This window comes from Staurois parvus, unplaced genomic scaffold (assembly GCF_062004578.1).
Source record: "Staurois parvus isolate SC_StPar_1 unplaced genomic scaffold, SC_StPar_1.0 ptg000020l, whole genome shotgun sequence".
NCBI lineage: Eukaryota > Metazoa > Chordata > Amphibia > Anura > Ranidae > Staurois > Staurois parvus.
In genome coordinates this window covers 14,177,579-14,184,819 of record NW_028317816.1, presented here as the reverse complement: position 1 = coordinate 14,184,819, position 7,241 = coordinate 14,177,579, and the positions used below count along the sequence as shown (strand labels likewise).

The following is a 7,241-nucleotide window of genomic DNA, read 5'->3' as shown; positions in this document are numbered from 1 at the left end:
ATTTTCCACCATAATTTGCAAATAAATTCTTTCCAAATCAGCCAATGTGATTGTCTGGATTTGTTTTCTCATTTTGTCTCTCATAGTTGAGGTCTACCTATGATGCCAATTACAGGCCTCTCTCATCATGGGAGAACTTGCACAATTGGTGGCTGACTAAATACTTTTTTGCCCCACTGTAGGTGGCACTGACTGGCACTGATAAGTTGCAATGATTGGCGGCAGATAGTGTCACTGACTGGCACTGATAGTTGGCACTGAAAGGCAGCTCTGATGGGCACTGATATGTGGCATTGATGTGCACTGGTAGGCACTGATATGTGGCATTGATGTGCACTGGTATGTGGCATTGATGGGCACTGACAGGTGGCACTGATGGGGCTACACTGTGGCATTGATGGGCACTGACAGGGGGCACTGATGGGGCTACACTGATCATCTGTGCTCTGATGATCAGTGATGTCCCTTCTGAGGAATGCCGCTTACTTCCTCTCCTCATGTGCTGTCAGCGTGAGGGGAGGAGTGCCGATAATCGTCATTTCCTGTTTACATGCAATCAGCTGTGATTGGACACAACTGATCACAAGACAGAGCCAACATCATTGGCTCTTTACTGTGAACCGCTGTGTCCCAGGGTCCCAGTGGTCGCACATGTGCAGTTAGAGGGGGAGGACATCATATGACGCCGCCCGCCTGTCATTTCCTTATATGGTGGGCGGGAGGCTGTTAACCCTTTCCATACAGGGCACTTTTACCCCCTTCCTGCCCAGGCCATTTTTCAGGTTTCAGCACTCTCACATTTGAATGACAATGATTTTATCATTTTCTTCACACAACTAGAACTTTCTTTTGGTGGTATTTAATCATCTCTGGGGTTTTTATTTTTTGCTAAATTAACAAAAAAAGGCTGGAAATTTTGAAGAAAAAACCCACTTTTTTCTTTGTTTCTGTTATAAACGTTTGCAAATAAATAATTGTTCTTCATAAATTTAGGCCAAGATGTGTTCTGCTACATGTCTTTGGTGAAAATAACCCAAATTAGGATGTATTTTTTAGTTTGTAGGAAAGTTATAGAGTTCACAAACTGTGGTATAGATCTGAAAATTGATCAATCCTGAAGTACTGACAGCCAATCTAATTTCTTGAGGTCCAAGAATGTCAGAACAGTACAGATATCCCCCAAATGACCCCTTTTTGCAAAGTAGACAGTCCGATGTACTTCATAAGAGGCATGGCCAGTTTTTTGAAGTTGTATTTTTTTGTCATAATTTTTCGGAAAATGAAAAAAATTATTTTCACTATTTTGTTTTTACATATTGTCACCAGTGCAGTACAGTGTCATCATAACTGGCATGGCGGTGATCAGGGACACTGACTGGTGACAGTATGAAAAAAAATATATAATTTTTTAAAAATTTTTTTATTATTTTTAATTTTTTATTACATTTTTATTCACAATTTTTTTTTCTTATTTCACTATGACCAAAGTAGTACAATGTTACCATAGTAACATTGTACTACTTTGGGGAAGTGATCAATATTTTTTTTTTACACAATTTGCTTATAGCAAAGAATTACTTTGCTATAAGCAAGCATTTACCTGAATGACATCGATTCATTCAGGGCTTTTTTTTTTTGTGCTTAGCTGTGATTTGGCTACAGCTAATCACATGACACAGCTGGGCTGTGATTAGCCCAGCTTGTACATGTGATCGCCGTGACCAATCAGAGCTACACACACTAGTATACAACGGATGGCATGAATGAAGCCATCCATTGTGTACAACTGTCATGTGACCTGCTGTGATTGGTCACAGCAGGTCACATGGTACCGGCAACGGGGCCGGTACTCAGATCTGTTATCGGCCATGTCCGAGGTACACGGCCGGTGACAGATCGCGCCGCTGCGTGGCTCTGCAGGCGCGCAAACTGCGGATGACCAGGAGGACGCCATATGGCATCCTACCGGAACGCTAATGGATTTTGCATGCCGCAATTCGGCCATTGGCCGGGTGGCTAATGGTTAAAGAGCCTTGTAAATAGTTCCAGGAAGATTTTCCTCACTTGCCGTTTCCTTGGGCATGCCATACACCCCTTAACCCATTCAAGTTCACTTCCCCTAATAAAAAAAAAAAACAAGCTCAAGGACTGGTTACTGTCTTCTGGATGCAAGTCTGTGTGGAAAATGCGTGTTGCCTGGCTGTGCAGGACTATAGGGGGACCAGGGGCTGACTGACCATTTGGAAACTCGGGCACTGGGTCAGTAGGGGGCCCCATGAGATGCCCCTGGTACCTTTTTCATAAGCTTTTTTGAGTTTCGACAAGGACACAGGGGACCCATGATCCCCTATTGCCTGGGGCCCCATGAGTTGTCAGTCCGCCCTTGAGGGGGACCCAAATCTTCAGCAACTCCTAAGGGGGTAGTGCTACCGAAAACCTAGAAAAACAGTTTTGCTTTGTGACGCTTTATGAACCCATCACTAATAAGCAAGGCAGCAGTCCCCAATAGCCCAATGTGGTCAAACATTGAGGTTAGTTCACACCACATACATTCCAGGGCTTTTTTGTGTGCAACCAAAACACATAGAAAGTAGGTTACATGGTTTTCAATGGCACAGTTCACACCAGTACTTGCAGTTTCACTGCATTCCCATTGCAGAAAAAAAAAGTAGAACATACTGCATTTTTCCTACACAGAACTGTACTAGAAAGTGGTAAAACGCATCAAAAACATATCATAAAACACACCAGACCCCAGTAAAGCGAAAAAAAAAACTCTGAAAAAAATTATTTGGAACACATCCGGAAAAGCATCAAAAACGTGTTAAAAATGCACATGCAGAAACGGATTGAAGTGTGATTTTGTGGTGTGAACTAGACATCTCCCCATTCTCTGCCATTTGCGTTTACCCAGTTCCTTGAACTTCTGGGTAAGGGAGGACTGTGCTGAGGACAGGAGGAGCGGTCACTTTGGAGGACATAAGAGGGGGGCTTGCTGCTCTAGGCAGTATGAAGCAGAGTATGTAAGTTAGGAGCACATATGCAGGGGTGACACCATGGGACTCATAAAGAAGGAGTCACTGGAGCAGAGGTCGCTGGTGCCAGCGCTGAGAGGGATGACTAGAATCAGGTGGAGGGAAGAAGTGGACATCAGCAGCCGTCACATAATGTAAGTATTTAGCATTGGGGGAAATACAAAAAGAATATCTTTTCCTGTCACTTTACTCATCACATTCTGTATAAGGTGAAGGATGCCGGTAAGTGTCCCTCTTGCCCTTATCAGAGAGGTAGGTGGGTATGTATTTAGGAAGGATGTTGTGCCTCCTCTACACTTATAGTAGCAGTAGGGCTCTCACAGGGTGACACATGACACACTGGACTGGAAGTGCTGTACAGACACCAGGAAGACACCACAGTGCACTCCGTATGACCGTCACTCCCCCGCCATCTATTCAAGTCTGGCATTCACAGTCACATGGTGCAGCAGCGTCACCCAGTGTCGGGTCACATGATGGTGATGTCATCCAGCGTGTGTCCTGGAGGAGAGAGGTAGGACGTGCTGTGTGGGTCACTGTGGTTCATTCATTGGGGGATCACTGCTGGTTGTTGTAGTGGGTGAGAGTACACAGGGTAGCATGGCTTGCTACGCTGCTTCCGTATTACTGTGTGAGAAGGAGGAGGCTGCTGTGAAGACGGTAGAATACTCTGCTGCTGATGACATGAAATGTTACACAGATACTGAACTGTCATTAAGGGGTAATGGGAAAAGAATTGCACACATGACATGTTTAATATGTGTAAATCTGGACATTTATTAAAAATAACACCTGGTGGTGCTGCAGTGAGCTTTCCTCCTGTAGGGTGACTACACTTCCTGCAGTGAGGGGAACCTTCCTCCTGTAGGGTGACTACACTTCCTGCAATGAGGGGAGCCTTCCTCCTATAGGGTGACTACACTTCCTGCAGTGAGGGGAACCTTCCTCCTGTAGGGTGACTATACTTCCTGCAGTGAGCTTTCCTCCTATAGGGTGACTACTCTTCCTGCAGTGAGGGGATCCTTCCTCCTGAAGGGTGACTACACTTCCTGCAGTGAGGGGAGCCTTCCTCCTATAGGGTGACTACACCTCCTGCAGGGAGGGGAGCCTTCCTCCTATAGGGTGACTACACTTCCTGCAGTGAGCTTTCCTCCTATAGGGTGACTACACTTCCTGCAGTGAGCTTTCCTCCTATAGGGTGACTACACTTCCTGCAGTGAGCTTTCATCCTATAGGGTGACTACACTTCTTGCAGTGAGCTTTCCTCCTATAGGGTGACTACACTTCCTGCAGTGAGCTTTCCTCCTATAGGGTGACTACACTTCCTGCAGTGAGGGGAACCTTCCTCCTGTAAGGTGACTACACTTCCTGCAGTGAGGGGAACCTTCCTCCTGTAAGGTGACTACACTTCCTGCAGTGAGGGGAACCTTCCTCCTGTAAGGTGGCTACACTTCCTGCAGTGAGGGCAACCTTCCTCCTATAGGGTGACTACACTTCCTGCAGTGAGGGGAACCTTCCTCCTGTAAGGTGACTACAGTTCCTGCTGTGAGGGGAGCCTTCCAGCTATAGGGTGACTACACTTCCTGCAGTGAGGGGAACCTTCCTTCTGTAAGGTGACTGCACTTCCTGCAGTGAGGGGAGCCTTCCAGCTATAGGGTGACTACACTTCCTGCAGTGAGGGGAGCCTTCTTCCTATAGGGTGACTACATTTCCTGCAATGAGGGGAGCCTTCCTCCTATAGGGTGACTACACTTCCTGCAGTGAGGGGAGCTTTCCTCTTATAGGGTGACTACACATCTTGCAGTGAGGGGAGCTTTCCTCCTATAGGAGGACTACACTTCCTGCAGTGTGGGGAATCGTCCTCTTTTAGGGTAACTACACATCCTCCAGTGAGGGGAACCTTCCTCTTATAGGGTAATTGCACTTTTGCAGTGCGGGGAATCTTCCTCTTATAGGCTGACAACACTTTTTGCAGTGAGAGGTCAAGGTTCAAGCACTTCCTGTTATAGGGTGACAACACTTCCTGCAGCGAGAGGTCCAGGTTTAGACACTTCCTTATATAGGGTGACAACACTTCTTGCAGTGAAAGATCCTGGCTCAGACACTTCCTCTTATAGGGTAACAACACTTGCAGAGGTTAAGGTTCAGACACTTCCTGTTATAGGGTGACTACACTTCCTGCAGTGTAAGATCTTGATTCAAGCACTTTTATCGGGGGATTTGAGCAAGAATTGCACCACATTCCTGTTCAAATTGCATTCTATTATTTGCCGTGCGATTTACGCCCGTTCATTTGGTATGAGTGCAAATTTTATCGTAAAGTATCGATATTGGTGAGTACTTGATCGAAAGTATCAGTACTCGTACTCCCTGGTAAAAAGAAATGCTGACCAATCAGAAGCTATCTAACCCTTACTGTCATCCCTGCCAGCTATGACAAGCTTGAAGGGGTGGGGAAACTTCATGAGATTTGAACAAGAATTGCATCGCATTTCGTTCAAATTGCATTCCATGCTGCCACAAAATGAAAAGCCACTTCACAGGTCTGGGGTTTTCTCTCCTCTCCCTGCAGCGGGCTAGATGGCTTCTGATTGTTCAGCACTGTGACAATGCTGACCAATCAGAAGCCATCTAACCCATACTGTCTTCCCTGCCAGCTATGACAAGCCTGGGTTCACACAGGAGGGGTGGGAAAACTGCATGAGATTTGAACAAGAATTGCACCGCATTCTTGTTCAAATTGCATTCTATTCTTTGCAGTGTGCTTTACTCTCGTTCATTTGCTATGGGCGCAAACGTTACCACAAAGTATTGGTATTGGTGAGTACTTGACCAAAAGTATCAGTACTCATACTCCCTGATAAAAAAAAGGGTATCTGCGCATTCCTAGAAATCACCCAAATGGTCCTGATCAAAGGTTTACATACCCTGCAATGTTTGGCCTTGGTACAGAGACACAAGGTGACACACAGATTAAAATGGCAGTTAAAGGTTAATTTTTAAATTGCAATTAGTGCCTGTGTATAAATAGTCAATGAGTTTGTTAGCTCTCCTGTGGATGCACTGAGGCTAGATAATGAGCCATAGCTAGCAGAATAGAACTGTCAAAAGACCTACGTAACAAGGTAATAAAACTTTACAAAGATGGAAAAGGATATAAAGAGATATCCAATGCCTTGAATATCCCAGTCAGTACTGTTCAATCACTTATTAAGAAGTATAAAATTTGGGGATCTCTTGATACCAAGCCAAGGTCAGGTAGAACAAGAAAGATTGCAGCCACAACTGCCAGAATTGTTTGGGATACATCGAACAGCCCACATGTAACCTCAGGATAAACACAGGCTGTTCCGGAGCACTATACGATGATACTTGGAACAAAAGTGAGCTGCATGGAAGACATGCCAGAAAGAAGCCTTTACAGCAACAATGTTACAAAAAAGCCCGGTTACAATAGGCCAAACAACACTTTCACACGCCTCACGGCTTATGACACACTAATCTGGAGTGACTAGACCAAAATTGAGCTTTGTGCTCACAACCATAAGCGCTGTGTTTGGAGAGGGGTCAACAAGGCCTATAGCGAGAAGAATACCATCTTCACTGTGAAGCATGGCGGTGGCTTGCTAATGTTTTGAAGGTGAGGCACAGGAATCTTGTGAAGATTGATGGCAAGATGAATGCAGCATGGTATCATAAAATACAAAGCAGTGTGCTTGCAGTGTAAAGCACACACAGCCCACATAGTAAAACAGCACACAGTTAACCCTTTGATTGCCCCACATTAATCCCTTCCTGCCCAGTGCCATTAGTACAGTGTCAGTGCTTTTTATTAGCACTAATCACTGTATTGGTGTCACTGGGGATGTTAGTGACACCAAGTCAGTTCCCCCCAGTGTCAGAATGCCCGCCACAGTCCCACTATAAGGCACTGATCGCTGCCATTACTAGTAAAAAAAAGAAAGAAATTCCAGTGTATATACTTCAATTTGTAAACGCTATAACTTTCATGTAAAAAATTAATTTACACGTATTGGGATTTTTTTTTTTAGCAAAGACATGTAGCAGAATACATTTTGGACTAAATTTATGACAAAATTTGGTTTTTAACATTTTTTTACTGGACTTGTTTTATAGCAAAAAGTCAAAAATATTGTTTTTTATTCTCAAAATTGGTGGTCTTTTTTTGTTTATAGCTTAAAAAAT

At 44.6% G+C, this 7,241-nt stretch overlaps 1 protein-coding gene across 1 annotated transcript in view; it reads left to right on the top strand.

Annotated features, from left to right (window-relative positions):
* Positions 1-3,499: 3,499 nt before the first annotated feature.
* The window catches only part of LARS2 (leucyl-tRNA synthetase 2, mitochondrial), a 269,656-nt gene continuing 265,914 nt past the window's right edge, over positions 3,500-7,241 (top strand). The window contains exon 1 of the mRNA XM_089687406.1: positions 3,500-3,549. The gene's annotated coding sequence lies outside the window, so the exon portion shown is untranslated. The remainder of the gene's footprint in view (positions 3,550-7,241) is intronic.